This window comes from Gallinula chloropus (genome assembly GCF_964237585.1).
Source record: "Gallinula chloropus genome assembly, chromosome: 10".
Taxonomy (NCBI): Eukaryota; Metazoa; Chordata; class Aves; order Gruiformes; family Rallidae; genus Gallinula; species Gallinula chloropus.
The window spans coordinates 21,108,309-21,120,785 of NC_140095.1; the positions used below are offsets into that span (position 1 = coordinate 21,108,309).

Genomic DNA, 12,477 nt, shown 5'->3' on the forward strand with positions numbered 1-12,477 from the left:
CATCAATTTTTCGGTAGGAAATGGTAGGTAGCATGCAGAGAGGTAAGAGTGTGCCGACCTGTTTGAGAAAATCGACTCTTCCTGGGTGGATCCCGTGTGCTCACGGCAGTTGACAGGACTGTGCAAGGGTGAGAACGCGTAGTCGAGGTCCCTGTCACTCTAGGTGCGGGGTGGGGGTCTCCCACGTTGCTGCAGGTGATATTCAGCCCTTTCACAACGCGCTCAGCCACGACAAGCAGCAGGGTGACAGGTAACCAGGCGCGACAACTCCGTCGGAAAACCAACGTAGCACGAGTTGTTTTCTACAGCATCACGCCCATAGACAGACAATGAACTGGCTGTACCGAGCCCAGGTGCTACCGAGCCCGTGATCTACGCGGTACCTGCTGGGCTGTTGCTGCACGGGAACGGGAACCGCTCCCGCCCCGTGATTTCCCTGCATCTGGTTGGAAACAGATACCGGGGAACAAGCTGGGACGTGACGAAAGCGGGAAGGCGTGTTAAACCCGAGATTTTTATGGTTTGTCGGGGATGATTCCTGCTGGGACAGTGGTGGCGGTGGGGAGCAGGAGGGGCGATGCTCCTGGGGACCCTGCGGCAAGAGGTGCCCCGCGGGTTGACTATGTGGTGCCGCGGGAGAAGCTGCTTTGTAACTCGGCAGCACGAAATACGTGTCGTTTTGCCGGCGACGCCGCTTTGGTGGCACACAGGGCGAGGCCGTGGGGTGGCAGAAAGGGGCTGACCAAGCACTCGGGTGGGAGGACCAGTATCCCAAAAGTCCCGGGTGACACTTGGAGCTGGTGCGTCGTGCCGGGGCTGGTTCTCCCCAGTGCCCTGCGTGCCCTGGCCGACCTTCCCTCCCCTTCCCCCTCCTACTCCCCACTCCCACCCCGCTCCACTTCCCCTTCTTGGTCCCTCTGCCTCTTCCTAAAGAAGTTTTCCCGGGGGACACCCCCTCCTCTTTGCATATGTCCCCTTTTGGCGTCATCCTCTCGGCCAGCCTTGCTGCCAGCACACGTAGTCCCCGTGCCCGATCTACGCTGCCTCTGCTCGGGCTCTCCCAGCCTGGCTGTCCTTCATAGCTGGTTCCCTCGCAGGGCTGTGCTCTCCCTTCAGGGTCAGCTGGTTAGAGCCCCGCTGCCTCGGGACCGGGGACCCGGCGGTGCTCGGCGGGCGGCTGCCCCGCGGCGGGGCTCCTCAGCTCTCCGTGCAGTTATTGGCCGGGACTCTGTGTGCCGCTGTCGGCCAATGATGTAGCGGGGGGGATCTGGCGGCCCGGCCCCGCTCGGAGCCGGGATGAGGCGCAGACTGTCTCAGAGAGAGCCTGGGAGTGAGTCACCGCCGAGCCCGCCAAGCAATGCCCGTCTGTTCGCCGCTCGCCGCTTCCCGGGGCTCGCTGGGCACCGGCATGACGGGGCGAACTGAGGATTTCTAGCCGGGACGGGCTGGGGGGGAGGGACGGCGAAGCGGAGAGCGCGGCCGTCCTGTGCGATGAACGGCGTTGCTGTGAGGAGCCGCGGGGTAACGACGGGGCAGGTACTGAGCCTCCTGCTTTTGTTCGGCGTTTCCCACTGCGTTTCCGCCGCGATTCGCTATGCGATTCCCGAGGAGGCGCGGAGAGGCTCTGTGGTGGGGAACGTGGTAGCCGATTTGGCGCTGGACCTCGGGCGGCTGCCGGGGCGCCGGTTGCGGGTGGTGTCCGGCGGCAACAAGAAGTACTTCGGGGTGGACCTGACGAGCGGCGCGCTGCTGGTGAGCGAGCGGATAGACCGGGAGGAGCTCTGCGGTGCGCTCTCTCCCTGCTCCCTCAGCTTTGAGATCGTGGTGGAAAACCCGCTGGAGCTGTACAGCGGCGCCGTGGAGATCCAGGACATCAATGACAACGACCCGGTTTTTCCCAGCAGCCAGGCGAGGTTGGAAATTAGCGAGTCGGTGGCGGCCGGAGCTCGCTTCCCGCTAGAGAGCGCGCAAGATCCCGACGTGGGGATTAACTCTTTGCAGACCTACCAGCTCAGCGCCAACTCGCACTTCGCGCTCGACGTGCAGACAAGAGTGGATGGCAGCAAGTACGCGGAGCTGGTGCTAGAGAAGGAGCTGGACAGGGAGGAGCAACGGGAGCTGAACTTGATCTTGACTGCGCTGGACGGAGGCAGCCCGCCACGGTCGGCCCAGGTGCAGATCCACATTGATGTTGTGGATGCCAATGATAATGTCCCGGTCTTCAACCAGTCCACCTACAAGGCAAGTGTGAGGGAGAACACGCCCAGTGGTACCCTGGTTGCCAGGATCAGTGCGTACGATCTGGATGATGGGCCCAACGGAGACATCGTCTATTCCTTCAGCAGCCACACTCCAGCCAAGGTACGAGAACTCTTTGCTCTGGACTCAGCCACGGGGGAGTTGAGGGTCAAGGGACAGCTGGACTATGAGGAAACGAAGCTGTATGAGATTTACTTACAGGCGAAAGACAAGGGCGCCGTTCCTGGTGTGGCTCATTGCAAAGTGCTGGTGGAAGTTGTGGATGTGAATGACAACACTCCAGAGGTGACAGTGACTTCTGTGTACAGCCCCGTGCCTGAAGATGCAGCCCCAGGGACCGTTGTAGCTCTGCTGAGTGTAACAGACTTGGACTCTCATGATAATGGCCTGGTGAACTGCTTCATTTCTCCTGGGATCCCATTCATGCTCAGTTCCTCCCTCAAAAATTACTACACCTTGAAAACAAAAGAAGCTCTGGACCGAGAGAAAACATCAGAGTATAACATCACTATCACAGCCAGAGACTCGGGTTCACCACCATTGTCTGCGGTAAAGCAAATCCTGGTGCAAGTGTCAGATGTCAATGACAACGCGCCCAAGACTTCCCAGGACTCCTATGATGTCTATGTGCTGGAGAATAACGTGCCTGGCATCCCCATCCTTAATGTGAGTGCCACAGATCCGGACCTTGGGCGCAATGCCCATCTCTCCTATACCCTCTTGCAGGGTGATCCCACTGTAGGCCACATCTTTTCCATCAACCGTGAGAATGGCACCCTCTACCTGCTCACCTCCCTGGACCATGAGGACCGGGTGGAGTTCAGCATGATGGTGCAGGTCCAGGACAGTGGCTCTCTGCCTCTGGCCACTAACGTCTCGGTCAGTGTGTTTGTCACTGACCTCAATGACAATGCCCCAACCGTGCTGTACCCTCACCCTAACACCACCACCACCTACACTGATGTGGTGGCACCAGGCACTCCTGCTGGGCACATGGTCACCAAGGTGGTGGCGGTGGATGCGGATGCAGGGTACAATGCCTGGATCTCCTATACCTTGTTGCAGGCCACTGACCCCAGCCTCTTCTCAGTTGGGCTGCACAATGGGGAGATCTTCACGGCCCGCCAGCTCCGGGAGGATGATGCTCCCCAGCACACACTAGTCATCCTGCTGAAAGACCATGGGGAGCCTGTGCTGTCTGCCAGTGCCACTGTCTCCATCTCTGTGGCCGAGATGGTCAAGGAGGTTCTCACTGACCTCACTGACGTGGCACCTGCCAACGATCCCAGGAGGCACGTGACTTTCTATCTCATCCTGGCTGTTATTTTGGTGTCAGCAGCTTTCTTCATCACCATGTTGTCAGTGGGCATCTTCAAATGCTACAAGTGGAGGCAGTCAAAGGAACTGTTTAACAGCTCCAGGAGCACCCTGTACAGGACACCAGGGCCCTTCCACCACATTGATGCCGTGCGGGGCGGCCTCACGCCACCCAACTTCTACCACCAGGTCTATCTCACGACGGACTCTCGCCAGAGTGACCTGCTGTGTAAAAAGCCCTTCACTTCCAGCCCCCTGGGCAGCCGCCAGAGTACCATGAGGAACGGTGAGCCAGGGCCATACCACCAGATCACGGGCACCGCCAAACGGCTCCCTACGCCTGCCGAGGTAACGTAGCTCCTTTCTTGGCGTGTCCCAGTGCTGGTCAGAGCCATGGTTTGTTCATGCCATATGCATATGGCAGTGGAGTGAGGCTGGGAGGGAATATCCAGGTGCGCCATGCTTCTAAAGGGTGGTTAGCTGTAGCTGACCAGGTCTTCTTCAAAGTGAGCTGTCCTGAGTGTCGATGATGCTTGCTCTGTGGTTAGCAGGATCAAATGAATCAGTTTGCTCAGGCTAGCTAATACATGTCTTTCCAAAGCTGATTTGGAGTATTCTGTGCATGAGGGACTGGTGGAGGCCAAGGTCAGCTTGCAATTGCTTGCAAATCCTTGGCAGAAAGTTTGCTACTAATGGTATTTCCTTCCCTTTGCAAAGCTGAGAGCTGAGGGGGAGCACTTGTGGGGTCTGGCACTGGGAGGGAAACAAAGCTTCTCTGCGTCGTGCCCATATGGGCTGGGGAGGTGGTGCTGGAGGTGGGGCTGGGAGCCACCAGCTACCAGGGGGGATCCAGGTGTCGCTTCCCACAGTGTCATATGCAAAACTGATGATGCTGGTTCGTTTGTCTGTTTGTCAGGCAGTTCCTCCTGTCCATGTCTCATTTCTTGTTTGACTCCTGATGGTTCTGGGTTTGTTTCTGTGGAAGTTTTGCGAGGACGCTAATTTCGGTGGGTGAGGGTAGGGTTGCAGACTACCCCAGTTGCTTGCAGGGCTCCAGTGAGCTGGATGGTGTCTCTGAGCAGGATGGTGATTCCTCCACCCAGGTAGTGCTTTAACAGCCCTATTACAAGTCCAGCATTCTGTGTCTGGGTGATGTCTCATGTCCTGGCTGAACACACTGCAGCCAGGAAGGTATCTGTGCATGGCAGGGAGCTTCCGTGCTCCTTCCCCAGTGGGAACTGTGCAGCCTGATTTGAGAGCTTTTAATTACAGGAACGTTTTGATCCTCAGATGTGAAGCTGGGAAGTGGATCCAGCGGAAGGGGGGGCAGGATCTGATGGGTTTCCAAGGTGGTTGGTGCCGGCAATGTGTCCCTTCCCGGGAGGCTGTGAGTAGGAGCGACGGGTTCCTCGGAGCAGAAGGAAGTGAGGTGCAGCGGAAGCTGTGCGTGGGTGTGGGGCTGTGTGTGCCGCCCGCTCGCTGAATCACAGGCGGAGGCAGAAACCTCCCAGAATTATTTTATGCCTTTTTTTTTTTTTTTCCCCTCCCCTCTTGCGTCGCTGCTCAGATGAAGCACTTGTGGTCTGTGGCAGGTGGAACGAGTGCAGCAGCTGCAGGAACAAGTGTTCCTCTGTATTGTGCTGGGCATGCTGCAGATGGGGACAGGGATGTCCCCTCCATCAAAGGGTCCTGGAAAGATGCTTCTGGGAGGGGGAGGGGGCAATACATGATTTGTGAGTGGGGATGGGAGGAGGTGATAATGGGCAAGTAGTAAGCCTGAGCCCTAGCCATAGTTCTCCCCCCCTCCCCCCTCCCCCCCCTGCTTCCCAGTACTAGACTGGAAAGGCACTGGCACTGAGAAACTAGCTGGTCTGGCACTGGGGCCTGTGGTCAAAGAAGATCCAGCCCAGTGCCACAGACCATGTCAAGGCTTTACACCTCTTTGCTCTGCAGGGCAACTGCCAGACCCCAAAACCGATGCACTGGGGATGGTGCTGGCCCTGTCTGTGGTTGGTGACATGCCTTGCTGTGAGGGATCCTACCCTGCAGGATCTCCAGTGATTGCTCAGCTCCCTGGGTCATTTGGGTCAGAGCCTTTGCACAGGGAGAAATGTCCTTTTCCATCCTAGACACCCCGTATCCTTCCTGCCTTGTCATCATTCCCATCACAGACTTTGGCAAATCCAATCAACAGCAGGATCCCCTCTGTGAAGCCCATCCCTTTCTCCTGTCCCTTGGTGACCAAGGCACCTTGGGATACTGAGTGGATTCTCCTGGACCATGTGGTCTTCACGGGGGGGCTTCTGCTGAGGTACCACAACAGCACCAAACCCATCCCCAGGCGTGCAGCATCCTGTGTTACCGGTGTGTCACCCGGCTGTGCAGTCTGGGGCCCTGCCTGGGATGGAGACAGGGCATATCCCAGGGTGAAGGTTGCTGTGACATCTTGCTGGTGGCACCGTCGGAAGCCTTCGGGGAATGAGTACGTATCAGTTGCTGGGTTCTGGGGAACCCAGTTGCCCGGCGTTTTGCGGCGCTGGCCCTTTAAGAAGTCCTTCTCCACTCCCCGCAGCAGGCAGTAGGCGGGACCCCAGGTGTTCTGCACCAATCGCGAGGCTCTTTGCTCTGTCTCTCCCTGATTGGCAGCAGGGTTGTTCCTCCCCGCGGCTCTTGCAATGGGCAGGGAGGGGCTGCAGAGCGGAGAGGGGGTGTGGGGGGGGGAGGGAGACCCCCGCGACGGCAGCGCCGCGCCGCCTCTGCTCTCGTCCAGAAGGATGGTGTCCCTGTCACCATCCGCCGCGCTGGGCACGGGATCCCCCAGCCTCCCTCACCAGTTCCCCCAGGTCCCTGTGTTGCTCGTGTGGTGGTGATGGGCAGGGTCCCAGGCAGGAGCCGGCTCCCTGGCCTGCCTGCTCCTGGCTGCAGCCCCTCTGCCCCCCAGGGTCTGTGTGCACCCAGGGGATGACAGGCTGGTCTTGGGTACAGGGAGGACACGACTCCAGGGCACGACTCTGGGGGCTTTTGCATGGATGTGACCTGAGCTAACACCCTGCAGCTCCTCACTGTCCTTTAGGTCAGGGAGAGGGGGAAATTGCTGCTCCACTCCCCCCGGGGAGGCTGAGACCCCTGCTTTTGCCCTCCGGGAGATGGCTTGTCCAAAAAGCTGTGTCTGCTGCAGGATTGCAGTATGTGTGTCTGCCAGGTGGGAGGCTCAGGCCTCCTTCCCAGCCTGACATCCTGACCTGCTGTTGCGATCCGGTGGTGGTCCAGTGGGCTTGTTGGCTGGTTCTGTGCTTTTGCAGTGACTCTGGTACTGTAAATACTGACCCCTTCCTTGGCCCAGTGTGAGAAATGGGTGTCCAACAAAGCATGTGGGGGGCGGGAAGGGGTGGGGGGGGGGAACATGTTTCAGCTTTCAATGATTCACCCATCTCTGCCTTCTCACCTTGTGCCTCTGACACCCAGCAGGGGCGGGAGTCTCTCTGTGTGAGCTCTCCTGCCTGATGGTGGTACTGGTGGCAGTGGCCTTGCTTACAGGGACAATTGTGGGGTGCAGGCAGTGGCCAAAGCATTAACTGAAGGGTAAGGGGTGGGGGTGGGGGAGAAGGAAAAGTGGGGGGGAGAAGAGTCCCTGGCACCTCAGGGCTCTAACAAGTACCTTTTCATTGGTCATGAAAAGTCTTTTGGCCTGTGTTCATGACAGCTGCCCTTTGTCTGTGGGTGAGATGTGAAGCCACCATTGTGGAAGGGGGAGCACACAGGGAGGGCTTGTACCTAGCTTCCAGGCTGCCAGGACGTGCAGTTTCCCTGCGAACGGGAAGCGAGCTGTCGGAGCAAGTGACTCAGGCTGGCGGAGGGGAGGCCGGGGGTGGCAGCCCTGCTGATGCGGGCTCGGGTCCCTGCTTCCAGCACCTCCGGGGAGCCTTGGCTGGCCGAGAGGGGACGGAGCTCTCGGCCAATTGGGCGCTGATCTGAAGCAGGGAGGGGAGGGGGGGGGGAAGAATCTGCTTCTCCCCCCCCCCCCCCTTCCACCTCCGCGCTGGGGCTGTGATTCAGTTCCCCTCCCCCAGCCCACCCCCTCTGCTCTAAGGCTGACAGCCGGAGCTGCAGCCCGCTGGAGCCCCGGAGCTGTTTTTCAAGCTGTGGAAGAGAGACCCAGGGATTTTTTCACAGCTCCCCAGTGCCTGCTGCGTCCCAGGCCGGACGCGCACGGACATGGAGAGTGTCAGCCTCCAGCGACCCGCCTGGAAATGGCAAGTACTGAGTTTGTTTTTGCTCTGCGGCTGGGGCTGGGTCTCCGGGCAGATCCGCTACTCGGTGGTTGAGGAGTCGGAGGTGGGAACCATGGTGGGGAACGTGGCCCGGGACCTGGGCTTGAAGGTGGAGGAGCTGCCGGGTCGCAGGTTGCGCTTGGGCTCGGATGAGAGCCTGCGCTACTTTGCCGTGCGCCTGGACAGCGGCGCGCTGGTGGTGAGCCAGCAGCTGGACCGGGAGCGTCTGTGCGGAGCGGCTGCCAGCTGTGTGCTGTCAGTGCAGATGGTGACAGAGAACCCCCTGCAGCTCTTCCGTCTGGAAGTGGAGATCCTGGACCTGAATGACAACTCCCCGAGCTTCCCCACCTCTCACCGTACCCTGCGTGTCGCTGAGTCTGCCACAGTGGGTGCGCGCTTCCCCCTGGAGAGCGCACAGGACCCCGATGTGGGCACTAATGCTGTGGGCTCCTACCAGCTGAGCCCCAATTCCCACTTCTCCCTGGACGTCAAGCAGCAGCAGGATGGCAAACTCTTCCCGGAGCTAGTGCTGGAGCGTACTCTGGACAGGGAAGAGCAGCCAGAACTGCAACTGGTGCTGACGGCCATGGACGGGGGAAGCCCAGCGCGCTCGGGCACAGCGCAGATAACGGTCCTGGTCCTGGATGTCAATGACAATGCGCCCACTTTTGACCGTGCCACGTACAAGGTGCAGGTCCCAGAAAACACACCCATGGGGTCCTTGCTCATCCAGCTCAATGCGTCTGACCCGGATGAGGGCTCCAATGGGGAGATGCAGTACTCGTTTGGGGTTCACACCTCTGACTCTGTCCGGAGGCTCTTCGCCCTGGATCCCCACAGTGGCAAGGTCCGGGTGAGCGGGGCCCTGGACTTTGAGGAATCACCTTTCTATGAGATCTATGTGCGAGCCCATGATGGTGGGGTCCCAGAGATGGAGGGACACTGCATGCTACAGGTGGAAGTGGAGGATGCCAACGACAACCCCCCAGAGGTTCTGATCACTTCCCTGCTGAACCCAGTGCCAGAGGACACCCCACTGGATACTGTTGTGGGGCTCTTCAATGTACGGGACAGAGACTCAGGGGCCAATGGGTATGTGAGCTTGGAGATCTCCCCCAATGTCCCTTTCACCATCAGATCCCTTCAGAACCATTTTTCCCTGGTCACCCGGGAGAGCCTGGACCGAGAATCCACCCCACAGTACGTAGTGGAGCTGATTGCCCAGGATGGTGGATTTCCCACCCTCACCACAACGCTCACACTGCTCCTCAATATATCTGATGTGAATGACAACCCCCCACGCTTCCTGCAGCCCTCCTATGATGCCTTCCTCCCAGAGAACAACCCACCCGGCTCCCTGCTCTGCACTGTCTCTGCCTCAGACCCTGATGATGGGGATAATTCCCGTCTCGTTTATTCCATAGAAAGTGGGCAAGTGCAGGGTGCCCCCACCTCTTCCTTCGTTCACATCAACCCTGACAATGGGAACCTCTATGCTCAGCGCACCTTTGACTTTGAACTGCTCCAGGTTCTGCCGGTCTCTGTGGCCGTGCGGGACTCGGGGTCCCCCCCACTCCATGCCAACGTTACTGTCTACATCTTTGTGCTGGACCAGAATGACCACCCCCCCACCATCCTGCACCCTGCCAGTGAAAGTGGCATCCCGGCACCCCAGAGGGTGCCGCTTTCTGCCCCACTGGGCTACCTAGTCACCAAGGTGACAGCAGTGGATGCAGATGCCGGGCACAATGCCTGGCTCTCATACCAGTTGCTGCCACAGTCCACTGACCCGTCCTTGTTCCATGTGTCGCTGTACACCGGGGAGGTGCGGACAGCACGTGCCCTCCGGGACACCGATGCGGAGTCACAGCAGCTCATTGTTCAGGTTTCGGACAACGGCGACCCACCGCTCTCCACCACCGTCACCATCACCGTGACCCTGGAGGAGACAGCCCTGGAGGAGAGCTACAAGCCTCGGGATTTCCTGGCTGGTGCCAAGGAGAAGCCAGACCTGACCCTCTACCTGATCATTGCGCTGGCAGCTGTTAGCACCGTGGCACTTGCCACCGTCACCCTCCTGGCTGCCCGGTGTCTCCGTCGCAGAGGCCGTGCCGCCCCCTCACCCTACTGCTGCTGCTGGCTTAGCGAGTCACCGTCCCGGGACTTCTTCAAGCACTCCAGCCCCAAGCTGCAGCTCAGCTCCGACGGCACCCTGAAGTACATGGAGGTCACTCTGCGACCCACCGACTCCCAGTCCCAGTGCTACAGCACCTGCTTCTCCCCCGGTTCCGACCGGAGCGACTTCACCTTCCTACGGCCTTGTCCGCCCCCTGCGACTCTACCGAGGGAAACGGGGGCTTTCCTCTCCGCTACCGGTACGCTGCGGGACGCCGGCCAGGTGAGAGCCGAAGGGCGGGGGAAGGCGGTGCCGGAGCGGGGCTCGCCGGGCGGACGGACCGCGCTTTCCCCCGGGACCTCCCTCGCTCCCCGGTCCGGCGGCGGTGAGGGACGGGCAGGGGGGACGGGGCGGCGGGTTGTGGGGGGGGGCGGGTGGGTGGGTGGGGACGGACGCGGAGCCGCCGCCGCCGTTGCTCGGGGAAGCGCCGCAGGTTCGCGCCGCGCGGCAACCGGCGGCGGGTCGCGATTGGCGCCGGTGTTGCTGTCCTGGGAAAGGAGGGAGGCGATTGGAGGAGCGGCAGAGCGCTCGGAGCCAATGGCGAAGCGGCTGCGCGGAGCCCCGGCGTCCCCCGCCCCCGTCGAACCGTGTCCGCCCCAAACAATGAATGGGAGCGGCGAGCGCTGAGCGCGGCCCCGGAGCACGGAGGGCATCGCTCCCCGGCCGCCCACCCGGCAAGGATGCCGAGGGCAGGGCAGGCGGGTCGGTCCCTGGGGCTGCCGCGCGTCTTCTCTTTCTGTCTGTTCTTGCACAGCTCCTCTGCTCAGATCCGGTACAGCATCCCAGAGGAGCTCACCCGGGGCGCCTTCGTGGGCAACATCGCCAAGGACCTGGGCACCGATGTGGCCAAACTGGCGGCAGCTAATCTGCAGGTACTGTCTGATTCGGATTCCCAGTACTTCTCGGTCAATGTGAATACCGGCATTATAATGGTCAGCGAACGGATAGACCGGGAGCAGCTCTGTGGGCAGAACCCTCGTTGCTTCCTCCACCTGAAACTTGCCATCGAGAACCCAGTGGAGTTTTACCGCATCGAGGTGGAGATCCTGGATATCAATGACAACCCTCCAGAGTTCCCCAGTGATGAGGTTTCCTTGCGCATCTACGAGCTGGCGTCCCTGGGGGCCCGCTTTCCCATCCAGCCTGCCCAGGACCCTGACGTGGGCACCAACACCTTGCAGACCTATCACCTGAGTGCCAACGAGAACTTCAACCTCAACGTGAAGGCACGTACAGATGGTGGCAAGTTTCCTGAGCTGGTGCTTGAGAGGGCTCTGGACCGGGAACTGAGGGCTTTCCACCACCTGGTGCTGACCGCTGAAGATGGGGGCTCTCCCCCCCAGTCCAGCAAGACACACATCACCATTCAGGTCCTGGATGCCAATGACAACCACCCGGTCTTTGACAGACCGTCATATGGAGCCCGCTTGGTGGAGAACTCGCCACTGGGCACCCTTGTGGTGAAGTTAAATGCCACTGATGTGGACGAAGGGCCCAATGGAGACATCCGCTACTCCCTCAGCAGCCACAACTCAGCTGCCTTACGCCAGATCTTTGCCATTGATGAGCAAACTGGAGAAATCCGTGTCCAGGGCAACTTGGACTTCGAGGAGGCGACAGTCTATGAGATTGAAGTGGAGGCCAAGGACATGGGGTCGCCCACGATGGAGGAGCACTGCAGCGTGGTGGTGGAAATCACTGACGTGAACGACAATGCCCCTGAGGTCATTCTTACCTCCTTCTCCAGCTCCCTGAGCGAGGACGCACCCCCGGGCACCGTGGTGGCTGTGATACACGTCAAAGACCGGGACTCTGGTGATCAGGGTAAAGTCCAGTGTCATGTGCCTCCAGATCTTCCCTTCCAGCTGCGTAAGGACTATGAGCACCAGTACTCGCTGCTAACCAGCACCCGCTTGGACCGGGAACACGTTGCCTACTACAATGTCACTGTCTCTGCCTCGGACCTGGGCAGTCCCCCGCTCTCCCGCCACACCGTCTTGCCAATCGCCCTGGCAGATGTCAATGACAACGCGCCCCAGTTTGAGCAAGCGTCCTACGAAGTACTGGTGGCGGAAAACAACCCAGTGGGCAGCGTGCTGGTTACCGTCTCTGCTGCTGACCCCGACTCGGAGCAGAATTCCCGCCTCTCCTACTCCATCCTGCGAGCTGGTGGGACAGATCCAGGCCTGGATCCGACTCGCTACCTCTCCATCCATCCCACAAACGGGCAGGTTTCAGCCAAACTCCCCTTTGACTATGAGCAAACCACCTATCTCCAGTTCCACGTGGAGGTATCTGATGGTGGCTCCCCGGCCCTGAGGAACAGGACGCTGGTTCATGTTTTTATAGTGGACCAGAACGACAATGCCCCACGGGTGCATTTCCCCAGGGCCGGGGAGGACTCCGCTGCTCAGTTCCGAATCTCCCCCTCCACTGCCCCGCCTGCTCTCATCA

General features: G+C 60.0%; 1 protein-coding gene across 1 annotated transcript in view; it reads left to right on the forward strand.

Annotated features, from left to right (window-relative positions):
- Positions 1-12,477, forward strand: part of LOC311195471 (protocadherin gamma-A10-like) — a 63,481-nt gene that overhangs the window by 26,022 nt on the left and 24,982 nt on the right.